Raw genomic sequence first — 20,008 nt, 5'->3', positions numbered from 1 at the left:
GTCTCCTCTTCTCCAGACTAAATAACCTCAGTTCCCTCAGCTGTTCCTCACCAGATACTTCACCAGCTTCACTGTCCTGCTCAGAACACCCTCCAGCACCTCAACGTCTTTCTTATGGCCCAAAATTTAACCCAGTTCTCAAACCATAGCCTCCCTAGTGCAGAGTGACAATCACTTCCCTGGTTTTGCTGGTCACACTGTTGCTGATCCAGGCCAGGATGCTGGCACCCATGCACATGCTGGCTCATGTTCAGCCAGCTGTCACTCTCTTTCTCTTTTGTTTTCATCTCTCTCTATGTTGCATGCAGCTTTATTCCCTTATGTGCACCTTGGCTAGAGGAGGTGATCCTACAGTCGTTAAGATGTAAATGACTGGGTCAATGCACCATCAAATGCTACTGACTGTCAGACAAGAAATGACACAACCAGTTGTCCTTCTCAAGACCACTCCAGCTGCTAACTAAAACTTCATGGCATTGGTCATGAAAGCACTTTGCAGCAAACCACAAACGTTTCAAGTCCATTTCCACAAAAAAAAGAACTCAAACCAAACAAAAGAACAAAAGTTTGTAAGATCTTACATTTGCAACAGGCTGACAGAAAAAAAAGGATCAGGAGAAGAGGAAATCACTACCTTTTAATGACTTTATATAGTGGATAAATAACTTAAGACAGAAGACTGGGGAAAAAGATTTTCCTGTTACTCTCTACAAACACAGAAGCTCAAAATTTGCTTTTCACTGGAGGCATGTGGATCAAAATTGATTCCAGGGACATTGGAAAGACCACTGTATGAAGGCTGCTTGTTCAGCCATCAGTCTGGGATGGCTACAGTCCATCTCCTGGTCAATCACCTACATTACTGACCAAAGCATTGTGACAAACTTTTTCAAGTGTTTCCATATGCTGAATTCATCCCCCAGACTTACTATTATTTTTATACAGACTTTTTCATTCCTAGGCATCCTTAATGTTCTTAGAACTACATCACTGATGATAAGTGCAGGAACATTAAAAGCACCTCAAATCACCTTCCAGAATGTTTTTCCATTCTCATTTGAGGAAACAGTTAAGGGCAGAGCTGTTACTAGTGGAGTAGAAAGAAACAGGTTGCAATTTTTTATCCAAGAGTCACTGGGCTGAGTCAACCCTCAGACTGTATCACTGAAATTCACTCCACAACCTTCAGATCAAAAACATAGGCTCTTTCTCACAGCATCTGAGAACCTGGGCTCTGTGACTGCCATGATCCCTGGAAGCAGAAAGACTCGGGCAGTAAAAGTACTGGATCAAGAGAATATCTGGTGACAGATGAACAGAGCCACATTTCTAGAGGAATATGATGATTTTCATCAGCTAAGAACATACAAGGTGGAATGTGACTTAATGAGAGCAGGATCAGGATCTGAAATAGCAGTTAAGGCACATGAGGCAAGTGAAAGCCCTGGGAGAAGTTCAAACTGATCTGTGCTTGCAGGTTAAGTATAAACAGCTTAACACACTGTTCTAGCAAACTGGTCAGTAGCTTTTTAGTTTCAGTTTCTCAGTACTGCCAAGAGTCTCTTGAGTTTAAGTAAAATTCAGTTACAGAGCACTAATATTTTAGGTAAGACAATTTTTCCCCCTCTGCCACAGTATAGTACTGTAATCCAGAATAAGCAAAGTCAAATTACTGAAATATCTCAACCAGGAAATTCATGACTAAAGCATGATCATAATCCTTTTCACAACCTCATGATCTTTTCCATGTGACTGTCTCATACAATTCTACTAATACATTACTTTGAAACATTAGCCATGCATCCCTAATTGTGGTGTTTATTGTTGAATGGTACCTTTTCTCCATACCCTAATGGCAACATCGCTAGTAACCTGTGATCGTGATTCACTGCTGAAACACAAGAACTGAGCATTATCAGGCCAACTGCAAAATCAATTGGATGTCTCACTGTTTTCTATTACAAAAGTAAGAACCTTAGCACAATATTTTTATTTTCCCATTATATAATCTTCTGGATCTTCTACTGCAATCCTTGTCACAGAATACAGATGTTTACAAAACAAATGTATCCATCATAAAAACTCTCAAACAAAACAACTATTAAGAGTTGACTATTTGTTTATTTTTAAACAAATGCCACTATTCTCTAGGCAATTATGAACAGCTGTCATCTTTAACCTGCAAGGCAGTATTTGCATGCATAAAATAACCAGAAAGCTCAAGTCTGAATTCTATACATTTCAGTGCCATGTAACTGTAAATCACTCATCTCAATATAAGAACATTAACATTCCCGAATCCCTTCAAAAGGATACTGAAGGGCAGCCTGAGCACAACACTGCACCAAAGCTGAAGAAGATTTTGCCTATTGCTGCTGTCAGGCTTTGCCTCCTTTTATTCACCCAAATATATGATTCCCTGCTGCCTCCCCTCCTTCCCTCCATAGCTCAGTGATGGTGTGGCCTTCAACTGGGATACGCGAGCTAAAACTCCTACCCAGAGCTGGGTAAGAAACCACAGCACCTGTAGATGACAGAGCTGGGAACCACAGCACGTACTTTCCTTGAGCTGCCAAGTCTTTCAGGATGCACTCAGGCAGTGGGCCATCCCCACCCTAAGCCAAACTGTAAAGGTAAAGCAAATGCGTAAACTCATGGTGCAGAAGATAAACAGCCTCTGCCCCACCCACTGTCACCTGAGAAATCACAGTGCTGCCACATGCACCCCCGCCTCGCTTCCTCCAGCAGTGCAAGCAAATCATTCACGCTAAACGCAGCTCTGATTTCACTGCCACACACAAGATTTTTAGAACAGAGGCTAGAGGTCACAGTACCTGAGCAGCACATCAGCAAAGAGTTATCTTTTCTGCGTGGAAATTTCACAGTATCTCCATGCTAACTCAGTGCCTGCCTGCGGAGTTTCAGCTATAGACCTAAATGGATCTTTGATGAAAATAGTTTTGTATTTTTTTCTTTCATTAATTTTCCCTTGTATCCATGAAAGTTCTCCACAGTGCCTACAATTTCACTGTGCTCTTTTACAGCACTTTGTGAGAAAACTTCATTTAAAACTGGAGGACAAAGACAATTTGGGGGGACATTTTTGCTTATCACCAACTACTTCCCTGAGATGAAAAAAAAAACTAGTCCAGAAGTTAGGCTTTATGTAAACCAATAAATTTTGATTCAGACAACGCAGTCAGACAAAATTCAGACTCAACTGAAGGTCACATCTATCAAAAAATACCAAACAAATGCTTTGGCTAAGATAAGAGAGAACAGACAGAGACAGCAGATGTTAAACACACAGCAATATTCTTATTAATCTAAGATACTCTCCTTGTTCAGAACTCCATGATTCACATCTGCTAAGAACTGCTCAGAATAACAGCTTTTATCAGAAATGGCACTTTTCTTGAGAAGTGGCTTCTTGAAATAAAGCCACTCATTACACAAACCCAGTTTTTCTTGCAGATCCCCACCACTTCCACTTCAGCAACTATGTGGTATCTCATACGGAAACTCTGGGATTGGAAAATCCAGATGAGCTTGGCTTTTTATTGCCTATGTTCCAGTTTTTTACCTAATACCAGAACATCAAGTTCTACTGATCTAGCACACTGCCAAGATAAATTGTTTTAAAAAATTATTACTGTGAATTTAACACATCCTCATTACCTAAAGACAGTAAGAAAGCCATGGAAGAATTTAATCAAATACTAAATTCATTGTTTTCTCAACCTTTAAAAGCTGACCATTGGCTTCAGATGTACCAACATGCTACAGACCTAAAGTTACAATTAACAATATCTAACTTCAGCTCTCACCCATCTCCTGTATTTTCTTCTCTCTTCATTTTCTGTGTACCAGGTTTGTGGATTTAAGTAAAACTCATTGATTTGAAAGCCTACAGCCCAGTAGGAGGGGCTCCCTGTAAGAACTTACCATTAACTAACTGATCCGAGCCATGTTTGCAGAGTTAATAACCAGATAAGACTTCAACAGTAGAGAAAGCAGTTATGCACAACTGGGCACACCAGGAAAATGTGTGAAAATTCCAAAACGTGAAGTATTTGAAATGCAAAATCTCAAGTGCACTAGAAACTCATCCTAAACATATATAGTAGCAATCTCCTAGCTCACTAATCCAAACACAGGCATGGGGGGGGGGGGGGAGTGACAATCTTCAGTTATTTGTAAGGAATTGCTGAGTGCAGAATCCTTTTCAGAGCTCAAGAGAATACAAAGTTCTACAAGCATTAGTTTTGCTTATTAAGAATTAATTTTCAGCCTTTTCTACAGCACATAAAGCAGCTGTTAATGCACTGAATGTGTAATGGAGCTAGTGCCAATATTCTACTCTCCAGTCAGTTCCTATTAAGAAATGGGCGCTAGCAAGAACGAGATATTCAAAAAGATGGACCAGTTACACCTGCATGTTGGTATTTGATTTTTCTACTGAAAGTAAGCAATTGCTTTTATTAGAACTAAGGCTGAAGTTCAACAAACATTTTAAAATTTACAAGAGCAGCCCTGTCCTCCCCCATGGCTTCATGCATCCATTCCCACTCCCACAAACCCATTTGTGTATACCAGCACATTTGTTTGCTGATCTGTTCGTTCTGCAGCTGTACAACTATATTCTGATGAAAAATAGCCTAGAAAAAGAAAATAAGATTATTTCCTATCAGCTTCCCTGTGCAGCTGCACAAACACTACAGTCTATACAAAAAAGCACCCTTGCTTTTGGTGGCAACACCAGCTTGCAGATTTGGTTGCTCTGAACACAGTATTCTCTCTATAACACAAAACCTGGAACATTCTTCAGTGACACTGTAAAACCAACAGTGGACAAATTTCATGTTGAAAGCTATTTCAGAAGAATGTCCCTATTCTTTCCCTGGACACAATATAATATTTGCAATAAAGTGTTTAAATTAGAAGCAATGCTTTTAGTCTTCCTATAAATTAAGCACCTATACTGTGAATTTATCAGGAGGAAAACCATAAAAATGTAACATTTGCTGATTGGTAGTGAACAAAACAATGTTTTCATTATTTAGACATGGCTAATAGTCCAGACATGTCTTACCTGCTACCTGGCATTCTTTGCATGGGCACCTGCCACAACAAAATTACCTGCCACAACAAAATTAACTTCTTTAACAACAGGTTGAAATAGTGAGCAGGCCATTTGTAAAACAGCAAACTGCTGAAGTGACCTCATGTTGCATGAACATCAGTGCTCAATAGGATTTATGTATTTACAGTTTTTAAGACTGGGCACCTGAAAATGTCTTGAGAAGAGGTAGAGCTTACAAGGAACTGAGGGCAAAAAGGAACAGTGGTAAACTAAGATGTTTGCTGAGAAGCAGAGTCAAGTTGGATGGGGCCTTCAGCAACCTCATCTAGAAGGTGTCCCTGTCCATGGCAGAGGGTTGGAACCAGATTATCTTTAAAGTCCCTTCCAATCTAAGACATTCCCTGATTCTATAATCCTATTTCATCCACTGCTATGCTAAAACACGTGCTGTATGTTAAAAGGCATGGAAGGCCCACTGACAAATGGGACAGAGACACATTTCTTCCCCATGAGCTACGTCACATCCATGCCTAGCAGGTCACGATTATTTAAGTTCATTTCTGGGATTTGGAGGTTGCCAGTTTTTCACTTGACAACACTTACTATTGATTCAAATCAGCATTTTTAAATACATTTAATTAAAGAAGGCTCTCTGCCAACATGCCACTCAGGTTGCTCTGTCAGAGTGCGAACCTGGATTTTGTACTTATACTCTGAACCAACTACTTCTCTTAGGCTAGAACACAGCCTTCTTTTCCTTAGGGGTGTAAAGGAAATTTGGGACACAATGGGCAGCTACTGGAACCCATCACAGACTTAGTGGGTTCCTAAAAGCTGTCTAACAATATTGTGGGACGTGTGTGTTTGCTCAACATCTTTGTCGGTGACATGGACAGAGGCACTGAGTGCACCCTCAGCAAGTTTGCTGATGACACCAAGCTGTGTGGTGCAGCAGACACGCTGGAAGGAAGAGATGTCATCCAGAGGGACCTGGACAGGCTGGAGAGGTGGGCACAAGCCAACCTCATGAGGTTCAACAAGACCAAGTGCAAGGTCCTCCAACTGGGTCGAGGCCATGCCAAGCAGAAATCCAGGCTGGGGAGTGGCTGGAGAGCAGCCCTGAGCAGAGGGACTTGGGGTGCTGGTGGATGAGAAGCTCAGTGTGAGCCAGCAGTGTGCACCTGCAGCCCAGAGGGCCAACCAGAGCCTGGGCTGCATCAGGAGAAGTGTGGCCAGTAGGTCTAGGGAGGTGATTCTCCCCCTCTACTCTGCTCTGCTGAGACTCCACCGGGAGTACTGTGTCCAGTTCTGGAGCCCCCATTACGAGGATGTGGACACGCTGGAGCGTGTCCAGAGAAGGGCCACGAGGATGATCATAGGGCTGGAGCACCTCTCCTATAAGGGCAGACTGAGGGAGTTGGGGCTGTTCAGTCTGGAGGAGGAGGCTCCCAGATGACCTTCTTGTGGCCTTTCAGTATCTGAAGGGGGACTACAAAAAAGCTGGGGAAGGACTTTTTAGGATATCAGGGAGTGACAGAACTAGGGGGAATGGAGCAAAGCTGGATATGAGTAGGCTGGACGTGAGGAGGAAGTTCTTAATCATGAGAGTGGTGAGAGCCTGGAATGGGTTGCCCAGGGAGATGGTTGAGGCCCCATTCCTGGAGGTGTTTAATGCCAGACTGGATGGGGGCTCCAGCCAGCCTGATCTAGAGTAGGGTGTCCCTGCCCGTGGCAGGTGGTTGGAATTAGATGATCCTTGTGGTCCCTTCCAACACTGACTGATTCTATGATTCTAAGTGTTCTGAAAACATCTCTGTAGATTGAGCAACGCTTTAGCAGTCCTGTGCATTACATGAACACTGTACATATTTCAACAGGCACATCCACCAAAAAATGTCCAACTGAATCAAAACGGGGAACTTTCACCACATTTCAAGTAAGACCCCAGCAGAAGTCACGACACTGCCTAGCTTATTTATTTTAGCCAAGCTTAAAGATCTACATGGCTACCCATGACAGGTCTGTGAGACGACCAAGGCAACCAAACTGATACAAATATTGATTGACTTAAAAAAAATCACCTACCATGAACTGTTAATATCAAAGCAGCTTCAAAGGAACAAAACTTTTGAGCTTAACAATTCATGACGATGTAGGATTTAATATTCAGTATTACTCTTACTGAAAGATTAGAATAAAGGGGAAAGGATGTACAATTCTTAAGTCCTTCATCTGAAATGCAAGCAGAGATGTCTTCTTAGAAAATCAAACTAGTGCTGGGCTAAAAGTGGAATCTTAAAAGCACTGTTATGTGTATGTATTTCCCTGTGTTCACCACCTTACACACGCAGGTGCAGCCCAACAGCAACACAGACAAGCAAGAACAGATATCATAGAAAGGGAGACTGCATTACTAGTTCTAACACTACATTACAATCAAATACATCTGACCTAGATCATGTTATGCAGTATTAGAACTTAATCTACTATCAATTCCTGGCTTCTACAGTAACTATGATTCTGTCAGGAAAGGACTCCTTTTATCAGGCACTCACTACCTTCATACATCTTCCCAATTACAAGAAACCTGCCATTTTTTTTGTTAACAAGCAGGAGAAACAAGTTCTTGTGGGTTTTCCAGTGTCAAAAAAAGCAGCTACTTGCTGTCTCTGACTTGAACACAGGTAATCAGTATCCCAAAACATATCCAGTACTTAGGAAAAACAAGACCATCCTCATTAACTAAGAGACAGGTTGCATGACTAGTGGAGTCACCATTTTCTGTTAAAACTGCCTGCCTTCCTTCCCTCCCTCCCTCTTCTTCTGCTGCTTAGCTGGCAGTACATCGCCCCTTGCACTGAGCTGAGCACATTACAGTCATATCACCAGTTAACTGTCTGACATCATAATAAAGCTATCCAAAGTGGATGCATGATGTGAGCAGGGCTGTATACCTCTTTTAGAAAATCAAGCCAACTAAAGCGACTGATCACATGTTTAACTAAGTAACAGACTACAAACCAGACCTCTAGTAGAAGAGGGCTTAACCAGCAAGGCAAACTGGCAGAAGTTGATTAAACTAATACACAGCAGCAAAATTAAAGGCTACTACATTAAAAACTGAGACTATTAAGTCCACCTGCCCCTCCAGACCTATTTTAACCTCTGAAATACCTTGGTTTAAAATATCATGAAACATACACCGTATGAGAGTTTCATCCTGACAAATATTTGATTACAGTTAACCACAGCTGAAGATACCTAAACATTTGTGTGCTAAGAGTCTGAGGCTTTTCTTATTTCTAGACGCACAGCAGTTTCTCATGAATCCTCCGATCCCCTCTGTGGTCATGTAAGTTATGACTACTCAACAGAACAACATGCTGTCTCCTAGTAGGCCCCCTCACTGCCGGGTTAAGAAGCTGAAATACTTCAGTAAGTATGTTGGCATGTTGCCACTCAGACCTTTATTAGGTACTGTCTAGCTAATGTGATACCACAGTCCCTGAGCAAGAAAGTTTCAAGAAAGGGCAAAAATTTTCTACAGCAAAGTTAGTAATGACTACAGATCTATTCCTTACTGGCAAAAACCAGATTTCTTTTCAGACTGTGCTTCAAAAACCAAACAAACCCCACTAAACAACAACCAAACCCCCCAACATGGCACCTAAAACAAAAACCGAAGTCAACCCTTCGCTCAAAACCAAACCTGGAGATTAATTCCATTCATTTTCACTGCCAACAATTTCTAGTGAGCATGAGCAAACTGATCCACAGCTCACTAGGTTCATTCTGCTGATGTTCAAGATCTGTTTCAGAAATACTTCTTCCGCTTTCTGTTTTCACAGAGCAGCAGCTGACATACAAGCATCCCTGCACTGCTGCACTGAGTCAATGCAGTATAAACCTTCTAACAGGTTTTAGCAACAGTGTAATTCTGCATTAGCAGAACCAGCAGACTCCCTTCACTCCTATCTGACTTCTTTGGAAAGCAGCAAGCTACAAAGGTGACAGGCAGATGAAAATGAAGCTCCCAGGTGATCAAAAGCTGAGAAAGAGGAGACAACAGCTGAGTCATTCCCTATGTAGCAAGAGAGAAAAAACAGGAAATGGGAAAGAAGAAGATGAGGCAGCACAACGTGATATCTAGAAAAAGAGAACGTTTCCAGTGCAATGAACCATGTTCCCCAGCATGGGCGCCCTACATGTAATTTCAACAGCCCTCGTAAGCTTTTGAGACTGACATCAGGAAACCATTATCTTCCCAGTCTGGCATGCTGGCTTCCAGGTTTTAGGCTATGAAAACCTGTGCTGGGTTTGGATTATCACAAGAGGTACTGAAACACAAACGGCTTCAAACAACTCCTTTTTCAGTTTACATGTCAGATATCCATGACATGAGAAACCCTGGAAAAACAGCACAGATGCAGCAGCACACAGAACATGACCAATCTGTGGACTGATGCAGCACACACTTTGCTCCTCTTCAGACAACAGTGTAGACAGGACATAGTTTCTAGCATTTCATTCAGGTTTGGAAACTGAAACACTTGTTTTTTATTAGCTTTAAGTGCTACACATTTCCTCACCAGACTTTAGTAGGTGCATTTCAAATAGTATCCCCAGTTGTAATCAATGATCTAAAACAACCCACATTCTCTCTGCATCAGGTGTTTGTCACCTCAAGCTCTATCAGCAAGCTGAAATAACTAGCTCCCATTTACAGAATCACAGAATTAACCAGGTTGGAAGAGACCTTTGAGATCAAGTCCAATCTAACACCTTCTAATTAACTAAACCATGGCACTACGTGCCTCATCCAGTCTCCTTTTAAACACCCCCAGGGGCGGTGACTCCACCACCTCCCCAGTTTAAGGTAGCTTGAGTAGCCCACCCTCAAAGACAAATATTTGTCAGGTGACAAATTTATTTAAAATATTTTCCAAATTAAGCTGGGAGTCCCACAGAAAAAGTCTATTACACTTTCTTCCCAAGAACAGAAATTGCTCCCCAAACATATAAATTCTTAGTATTCACAGGACTCTCTTTGCACCTAAAGCTCACAACTGTGAGAACAGCCGTGATTAAGCTTTCCTTAAAGTTGCACTGACAATCTCAACGTGTTACATCAGGTTATGATCATTTGACAGTTCTGAAAATGTGCTAGAAAACAGCCAGCGTTCTGACAGCCAACCTGTGAGGAAAATGGAATGAGGTCTTTCCTATTAGTATGCTCCTTACTAGCACAGGTGGTTAGGCCTGTCCACTCGTGGTTCCACAGTTTCAGCATTAAGGACTGAATCTTAACCTTCAGAAAAACTGTCATGGAGATTAGTTTTTAAGTAGCTTGTGTTGTTTGAGTTCAGTAATCTCATATCATAAAAACACATACCTATTTCCAAACCCAGACTGATTTACCTCATCACTGGTTTATCAAGTGCCCATTGTATGTGAAAAACAAACTTAAAAAGACAGAACTAAGTGTCACTACAACATGCACAACCATGATCAAACAAGGTTAAAACTGGACAGCCAAATCAAACAAGTTCCAACACGCTTCCTTTGGGACAACATGAAAGCTCAAGCTGGAAGCTCATGATCTAGGCACTGCTTAATCTTTCTTCCTGCTTGTATTGGCCACAGCTTTGCAGAAAATGGACTATGAGGTATCCAAATTACAGGTACTTCATTCACAAAGGAAAGCTATGCCAGGCTGGACATAGTCACTTTTCCATGCATTTACTTGTGCAAGTTCAACTAAGTAAAAACTATAGATCTTATCAGTTTCCTACTATTTAAAAGAAACAGTTTATTAACGTCCAAGGCCTGGTTAGCACATGCACTCCCTACTCTCCTGCTGACTTTTCAGGATGTAACTCTTGAAAGGTGGAGATAGTTATAATAAATCTTAGTTTGAGATTAAACAGGACTATTTCCAAATATCAAAATGTCAGCAACATTGTTATCACATGAACTGAACTTTCTGAAACGTGCCTGAATTACTTCGATCATCCAATTTCTCTATTTCTTTTTTTTTTTTAAATGGGAGAAGCAAATGTAATGACAGCTATGCCTGTTTGTGCCACGTTGAACCACAACTTCTCTGTAATTGCACCTTTCATGACTGACTGGACATACATTCCAAACTTAGCACCTGCTTTTTATGGAAGCCAACCTGGGAAGCACTGACACCTACAGGAAAGAAGAACGTTAATTAAAACAAATGTGTTCTGGAGTATATTTTTTACATACGTAACTTTCCTATTTTTATGCTACAGTATCAGTTACTACTACCCAAATTGACACTAGCACATTGCAGTTGGAAACACCCCAAGCATTACTTTTATTACTAGATGGCAATTGCTCCCCGTTCTTCCTATTTAACCAGGCATTCCAGTGTGCATTCTGAAAGCTGCAAGAGGCTTCAAGTATCACAGGTTCCTTCAGCATCACATTACAACAACTCGTCATGATTAAAACAAACAAAAAAAAAAACGTTCACAGTTCTAGAAAAGTTATTCCTCACTTGGAAGAGTTTAAGAGTAAATGCAAACACTTCCACAGAACACCCCACCCCCAAAAAGACAACGATAACTAAGATTTTAAAAAAGTTACTTTATTCCAAAGTTTCAGCATTGTTTCCAAAGGACGCAGCGTTAGCAGCAGAAAGTTAAGCGAAACACTTCCTTTCACTATTTCTGTGTTCGCTGTATTACAGACAGCAACAAGATTCGACCCTCCCATACCTTTTTGGAAGGTTATATGCAGGTTGCAACCCAAATGCAATTTCTGCAGTTATTAACGCTAACCAAAAGCTTCATGCCAAGCCCAAGATTTAATCGCGCGGCTTTATTATCCGCCACCACTATACTGCCTCCAAATAAACATGGCAAAATGCCACGAAAGCCCCTCAGAAACACATCACCGACTCTCGTCCCTTTCCGCAGCAGCCTTTGCGCTACGGCAAGGGCCAACCCCTTCTCCCTACACTCAGGGCCTCCACGTGGCCGCACAGAGCCGGTTCCGCGGGGCCGGGGCCTTTCCAACGTGAAAGATGAGAAAAGTAGAAGAGCAGAGGCGGAGGCAGCGTTTGGTGCTGCTGGGCCCCTAGCAGCTTCCCCAGGCCGAGACCACCGCCCCTCGACCGACACTCGCACCCTCCCTGTCTCACTCCCCCAACCCCCCCCATCACGGTTTTTCGCTCTCCGCCCAAAACGGCTGAGGCAGGGGCAGCCCCGCACCCGCCGCCGCCGCCGCCGCCACTCCGTTCTCTCATGGAGGAAGAGGGGGGCCGGGGGGGTGGCGGTGTTACCTGTAGCATGGTCGACCCGCGGGCGTAATGAGAAAGAAAGGGGGTGGGGGGATGCGCCAGGACGGCGGCGGCGCCTCGTGCTCCTCTGCCTCGGGGGGTGGGGGAAGGCCGGGCACAGCCCCCAACCTTCCCGCACATACACACTCCCAGCTGCCGCCCCCCGGACCCCCGCCGGCCTCCCTCGCCCACCCCGCAGCCCCAGGCCCAGCCAAGGGTCTCGCGATGAGGCGGCCGTGCCGTCTTGTTCCCCCGCACGCCGCTCCGCATCCCGGGAAGGTGGTGTCCGCTACTGCCGATCGTCACCGGCTCCTTCTCGTCGTCCCCCAGCCTTGCCGCCACCCCCCTGCCCCCCAAGTCGCCGCCGCCGCCGGCCCCGGGCCTGCCGCCACCCTCGCCGCCGCGCCGGCCGGTTGTGGGGGAGGGAATGTAAACAAATGGGGTTTTATAGCTACCTCACTCGAGTGCCGTGTGCATCTCCCTCTCCGCTCGGTACCAAACCGCCGCGGCGCCTCCTCCTCCTCCTCCTGCAGCTCCTGCCGCCGCCGTCGATACGCTATTCACCAACCACAGCTACGCCAAGCCCCGCCGCGCTCTGGCACACTCACCCCTACGCACGGAGCGCAGCGGCCTGCACGCGCGTCCCCGCGGCCTGCTCTACCCAATGCGGAGCCATTTCCTCCTCTACTCCCCCTCCCCTACCCCACCACGGGCTACGAAAATGGCGCAGCAGCGCTCGCCCCCCTCCCTGCGGTGGCTTGCGCTCATCACTCAAACGGTGTACATCGGCGGGCGGTCGGGGCGGCGGGAAGCAGGACGGGAAGCGGGGCGCAGCCCTACGGCGGGAGCGCCGCGGGACTAAGCAGTGTTTTATGCGGCGCCGGCGGTAGCCGTGCCGCCTGCGCTGTCTGTATCTGTTCGGACCGGGCTGCGCGCAGCGTGTGCGGGGCCTGCACAAACCCCCGGCCAGCGAGACGCTTGCGGTACTCCGACGGGGACGCCGAGCTGCTGCCTGTGTCTCGGCGGGAGGAAGGGAAGGAAATAGGGCGGCGGCGTTGTTGGCCCCGTCGGAGAGAGGCCTGGGCAGCGGCCCCGGTGCAGAGGCTGCCAGTCGGCCGAGGGCAGGGCCCGGCGCTGCAATCCCGGACGGGCCTTCGCTGGCAGCTCTGCAGCCGCGGAGGGAGCTGCCGGCTGCCGATAGCGCGGGGAGAAGGAGTCCCACGGTGTTAAAAGGATTATTTCCTAGGTAGAGCTCGACTTTCGTGCCGAGGAAACTATGTACCAAGCAGACGCCTGCTACACCCCTATTTAAGAAAACCATGTCAGGTTTTCTCGTGTAAAAACAAAAGCTGTTTAGCTAGATGGTGAACATAACTCTCTTCCAGCTGGTGCCCTTCATTACCACACATTGGATTCCTAGGCAACAAACGTAGAACTAACAAAATGTGAAAGAGTGTCACACCGTATGTAAATTAAAACCCTTACTGGAAAAAACAGAGTAGCTGTAGACATCTTGGTTTCGGACGTAAGACATACAGGATGCAGGAGTCTTCAACATCAGCTACTACTGAAAACAAACCAGTTTGTTCTGTAGCGATTATTTGTATAAAACACATTTAAAGGCCAAATTACAGTTACAGGAACAGTTCATTTTTTATGTCATTTCATTTTTTCTCAGAAATTTGCACACAACTTTCACCACATCTTTCTGCAAAAACAACATCCCACAGCAGGCTTCACTCTACAAGCAGACCAACCTCCCCTCTGCTTTGTAGGTATATATAGAATCATAGAAGCAACCAGGTTGAAAGAGACCTCATACTGCTTAACTGATTCACCTAAGCCCTTCTAATAAACGTGATCTGTTGTTAAACCAGCTGATTCACACTAGCACTACACTCAAGTCTGGCCTGGCAGAGCCAGAATCCCATCCTATCCATAGTCCTATCTTAATCCAAGCTTTACCCAGTGGTTACCCACCCCAACAACCTCCCAAACAGGGATTTATGCTTGGTGACACATCCCTGGAAAACAAAACCAGATTGAAACCTAAAAAAAATCTTAATGGGTTAATAGTTCTTGTTTACACTCAAAAGAGAGTTGGTATTTGTAAAACTGAGAAACATGTACGCATGATACTGAAGTCACAGTGTGAAAGAAAACCAGAGTAAACTCCAGATAGAATTATTACTAATTATAACGAAGATAATGTGACAAACTGCTAAAGACTTCTATCAAACCTTCATGGACTTAAAGACTGCATCAGCTTTGTGTGTTATGCTACACTAATATTTATGTATATGATACTGAGCCTTTACTGAATTTTATACTTACTTTACTCCCTTACTTTTTTAACCGTGGTTTTCGTGTCTCAGTGATAGACTTTCTAATTTAAAATCTCCTCCAGTACCTTTTTCTCTCTTTCATATTTATTTTGAGGGCAGAAGATAAGGAAGTTTTAGGGCCTGTTAGAGTGGTCATGAAGTTCTACACCAAACCCTTGCACCAGGTAACTTGTACATTGATTTGGATTACTTCTGCCTCAGAGCAGGTCCTTTATCTCACAGAATTACTACACTGCAAATAAAACACACATCTGATTCTGACCTTGGTCATGGGGACCTACCACAATTCCCACTGTTTATCGCTGATTTGTGTGGCTGTTTGGTCTAGAAAGAAATCCACTGAACACAAAGAATGTAAAAAATGTAACATCCTGTGTGCTTTCTTCCTTAATTGTGGAGGTACTGATGCTACAGAGCTACTTTCTAAAGATACCTTTAAAAAAGGTATCTCTGTAGTAGTAGTTTCTCCCTGCAAAACTCATCCTCCTTTCTGGCTGCTACATGCTCTAACATGTTATCTGTGTGGTTTTGAGCCAGAAAGGACCATCACTAGACCCGTCGGCACCATGAGACACAGAATCCTCTCCCATCAAGAAGTGAGTCTCACTTTGGACTATGAGTTAGACTATAACCCTCCCAGTTAGTCTGCTGAAGGTATTCTCATGATAGGCTAAAATGCTTATTTGTACTGAGAATATTTTCCCCTGTAGTTGTGTCTTGCAGTTAGGTTACTTCTCTATGCTTTTAACCATATATTTTAGTATAAGAACTGCCTGCCTCCTCATTACTGCTTAAAGGACAAGTTTCTGTATCTCACCTTCAGAGAGCCATGACAAAAACCTATTAAATCAAGGATTGACAGGAAGAGCATAAAGTGGAGGAGTATTTGTCCTTGTAAAGCATGTGGGACCACGTTCTGTGCTGCAGGGTAGCTGGTACAAGAGAGCAGAACAGGCAGCACCGTAAGAGAGCTGACAGTGTGAGAGAACACAAATGTATGCGACAAATCCAGACTGACTTTCAAACAGAACGATATGCTACTATGCGTCAGGAGGTTCCATCTGAACATGAGAGCCCTGAAACAGGCTGCCCAGTGGAGTCTCCTTCTCTGGAGAGATTCCCAACCCAGCTGGACATTGTGATCCTGGGCAACCCACTCTGGGTGTCCCACTTCACAGAAGTATTGGACTAGATAAACCCCAAAGGTCCCTCCAGCAGAGAATCTGATGATTCTGTGATAATACAGAAGATATTTTCTTTCCTCATTGCATAATTACCTAACCTCGATTTCAAAATATGACCTGTTGACAGTAGTCTCCTGCTTTTCATCTACTGCTGTACCTGTTGTATTGCAGAAATGTCCTTGTCATTTGCCTTCTGGGTGGTTTGATATACACTCATTATATCACAGTATCACCAAGGTTGGAAGAGACCTCATAGATCATCAAGTCCAACCCTTTACCACAATTCTCAAGGCTAGACCATGGCACCAAGTGCCACGTCCAATCCTGCCTTGAACAGCTCCAGGGATGGTGACTCCACCACCTCCCCGGGCAGCCCATTCCAGTAGCCAATGACTCTCTCAGTGAAGAACTTTCTCAAGTTCAACTTTCTCAGTCACCTCAAGCCTAAATTTCCCCTGGCATAGCTTGAGGCTGTGTCCTCTCATTCTCGTGCCAGCTGCTGAGAGAAGAGAGCAACCTCCTCCTGGCCACAACCACCCCTCAGGTAGTTGTAGACAGCAATAAGGTCACCCCTGAGCCTCCTCCAGGCTAAACAATCCCAGCTCCCTCAGCCTCTCCTCGTAGGGCTTGTGCTTAAGGCCTCTCACCAGCCTCGCCGCCCTTCTCTGGACATGCTCAAGCATCTCAGTGTCCCTCCTAAACTGGGGGGCCCAGAACTGAACATAGTACTCAAGGTGTGGCAGCGGGCCCTAAGATTTGAGTGCTGAAGCAGCAAACACTTTGCCTGTCGCACAGACTTCAGTGAAGGTGTTCAGGGATCAGAGCGAGATTAAGTCTTGCTACAAGCAAGTAGTGGTTCTGTGATTAAAGCTCATATGTGGAAGTGGGCAACAATGTCCTCAGGGTTTCCGCTGCCTCAGGACTACTTGGCTTATAATTAATTTTAAGCTGAAGTTTATTTAACTCTGAGAGCATACATTAAAAATGTTACTTTTACTAGAGACTGCATTGGCTTTTTTCACATTCCTGCTAAACTAGGTGATCTTCTTTAAGCCTTTGCCTAGCAGATAACAATTAAGTTAGTTCTGGCTGGTTTCAACTGTCTGAATTCCAATGACAATTCAAAGTAGATCTGCCTCCTTTTGCACCAAGTAGAAAGCATGATTTTCAAACTTCCTTTACTTATGAGATGGGGCAAAAAAGAGAAATCCACCTGAGCTTTGTGTTTTGTTTTTTTTTAAAACAATTTGTATCCTTCTTGTCTTAACAACAACCTGTACATCTCCTCTGCTCAAACAAATAGAGATGGGCATTTGGGTTTTGAAGAAAAAATACTGATGTCAGTGACAGTCACGTGTGCATTTTTGAGTTGGTTGGTTAGTTGCTGTTGTTTAAGGGATTTACAGATCTTTCAGAACATTTCAGTGGGAAGTGGATGAGCTTTTGGGGTTTGGTTTTAAACACAAACTGAATTTTTTAGTTAAAAAAACTCAAAAAATTTCCATTGGTTCTAGATCCAAGGTCATACAAATATTAAAAGACATAAGCAAAAGGGTGTGATCCTTCAGCAACAGCTAAAATATTTGTTCCACACAAAGCTTCTTTTCTCCTACAAGACGGGAAAAAGCCAGCATGACTTGTAGACCTTTGGTTCATTGTGCAAAACTAGCAAACACCAGTCTAGGTTAACCACAGGAAAACTCCTGCTGGGCAAATTTTACTTTATTAAATTACTCTCCCTTTGTTTTGTTGTTACTTTGTTTAAACATCTTGCCAGTCCTACTGTGTGAAGCAGCCCAAACCCCTTTCACTGGGCTTGAAGCACACAGGAATTGCTAGTCAGGGCTGGGATAAGATTCAAAATAGAAGATCTTAAAAAGTGAGGACAATGTGTCACAGCTGCCTTCCTTGCTTGCAAATTAGGGTTTATTAACATTTATCCTATTCTATCCTTCCTGTCTGTTGCTTCTGGCATCTCTGTGCACTAGTTGCAGAAAGATCTCAGCTTCATAAAGGATATGATGGGAGGCAAAGGCCAATCAGCTGCTTCCTTCAGCACATGACTGGAGTGAGACTGCTGAGCACAAAGAACTTGTGATCTTACCCAGAGGAAAGCTCTTTATCAATAAATATAGGGTATTCTCTGCTGGAGCCAGGCATGGTCCAAAACATTCAACAACATTCTGCTGGCTGGGGTCAACTGAAAATTCCTTCTGAAAGCTTGCACTTCTGAGAGCAGACTGGATGCCTTCCAGAACTGACCCACCTGACCACAGAAATACTGACTTTAATCTCTTCCCATACTGAGGAATTTTGTGATGCCCTCTCCTCAAACAGAATGGAAACATTTCGTGATACTGTCTCTGACATTATTTGAAAGAACCAATGAGCTGGTGAAAGAAAGAATATGAAGGTTAGTATCTTCTGTGTCAGTCGCTGCCAGTTTTTAACCACTACTTTCATAATTGGCGGTGTTTATGTATAACCTAAACCTGTCTGAGTCATACAACCATCCCTCTTCTAAAGCTGGATTTTGGTAGGCAGCTAGGATGAAGTTCCCAATTTCCTACACCTCTGTGGCATGTGGAAGTGGAAATGACAATCTTCAACCTCCTGCAGTTCTTGTCATCAGCAGGCAAAATCAGGAAGCTAGAATAGCCATAAGTTACTGGCTGCCTGTTTGTAATGCCTCGGGAGGCACTGGTCACCTATGAAATTTCATCTCTGAGCTGCTGCAGACGTACTTCAGTAACTTAAGCATGAATGAATGAGCAAAGATGTCATACAGCTTCATCACTTCTTTACCATGGATCCAAAGCTTCAAAGGAACACTTACAGAGAAGACAGGAGACATGGGCATGCACTGGCAGGGAGAAGAAACAAAGGGGTTGTTTGCAGAAATAAAGCAAATCATGAGTGTTTTGTTTGCTTTTAAGTCAAGGGTAACAGTAGCAAAATCTAAAGTTAAACAAAAGGCTCCAAAAATCAAAGTTATTGACCAGAGGTAGGGAAGGAAGTAGCTTAAGTTTGGCTGTGTTTATCCTCCTATGCCTGGTATTTACATAAATGGGAATTAGAGGAAAACAGTAGGATGCTGGCCTGCAGGTTGCCATCAGTTTTAAAAGTAGATAAAATAAAAACCCCTTAGCTTTGACATGCTGGCATAGACTGAAGTTGTTTGGCTTTCCCTTCATATTTTGTATGTTTGTATTTGTTCCGCCTTTATTTCACAATGTAAAAGGACATTAAACTCCCCTGTTTCCACAGAAAAATAAGGAGGCTCCACGAGGAGTATAAATGACATTAGGAAACAGCCCAATCTCCAAATCTTTAGCTACAACCATTTGACAGAACTGTGAAGTGCTACAGCTTTATTTTCTATGTTGCTGCCCAAAAATGCTGTGCAGTTGGGTGGTAATTGCAGTTTCAATGACACAAATAGGAGCATGGATTTACTCATAACCATCTACAGAGACATAGAGTCAACCAGGTTGGAAGAGACCTCCAAGATCATCCAGTCCAATCTATCACCCAGCCCTATCCAGTCAACTATAGAATTTTTTTTTTTATAGAATCAACCAGGTTGGAAGAGACCTCCAAGATCATCGAGTCCAACCTATCACCCAGCCCTAGCCAGTCAACTAGACCATGTCACTGAGTGCCTCATCCAGTCTTCTCTTGAAGACCGTAAGGGACGGTGCCTCCACCACCTCCCTGGGCAGCCCATTCCAATGGGAAATCACTCTCTCTGGGAAGAACTTCTTCCTAACATCCAGCCTATACCTACCCTGGCACAACGTGAGACTGTGTCCCCTTGTTCTATTGCTGGTTACCTGGGAGAAGAGGCCACCCCCCACCTGGCTACAATGCCCCTTCAGGTAGTTGTAGACAGTAATAAGATCACCCCTGAGCCTCCTCTTCTCCAGGCTAAACAGGCCCAGCTCCCTCAACCTCTCCTCATAGGATCTGTGTTCCAGGCCCCTCACCAGCTTCGTTGCCCTTCTCTGGACATGTTCCAGCACCTCAACATCTTTCTTGAATTGAGGGGCCCAGAACTGGACACAGTACTCAAGGTGTGGCCTGACCA

The 20,008-nt window shown here is 44.0% G+C and overlaps 1 protein-coding gene across 2 annotated transcripts in view; it reads right to left on the bottom strand.

Moving 5' to 3' along the window:
* SLC39A10 (solute carrier family 39 member 10) overlaps window positions 1-13,117 on the bottom strand; it is a 34,344-nt gene extending 21,227 nt beyond the window's left edge. The window contains exon 1 of one of the 2 annotated variants that reach the window (XM_064158795.1): window positions 12,848-13,117. The gene's annotated coding sequence lies outside the window, so the exon portion shown is untranslated. The remainder of the gene's footprint in view (window positions 1-12,847) is intronic. The other variant, XM_064158800.1, reaches the window with a different exon arrangement.
* Between the last annotated feature and the right edge of the window lie 6,891 nt (window positions 13,118-20,008).

This window comes from Pogoniulus pusillus, chromosome 2, assembly GCF_015220805.1.
Source record: "Pogoniulus pusillus isolate bPogPus1 chromosome 2, bPogPus1.pri, whole genome shotgun sequence".
NCBI classification, from domain to species: Eukaryota; Metazoa; Chordata; class Aves; order Piciformes; family Lybiidae; genus Pogoniulus; species Pogoniulus pusillus.
Note: the sequence above shows the minus strand (reverse complement) of the source record. Positions and strands in the feature narration are given on the sequence as shown.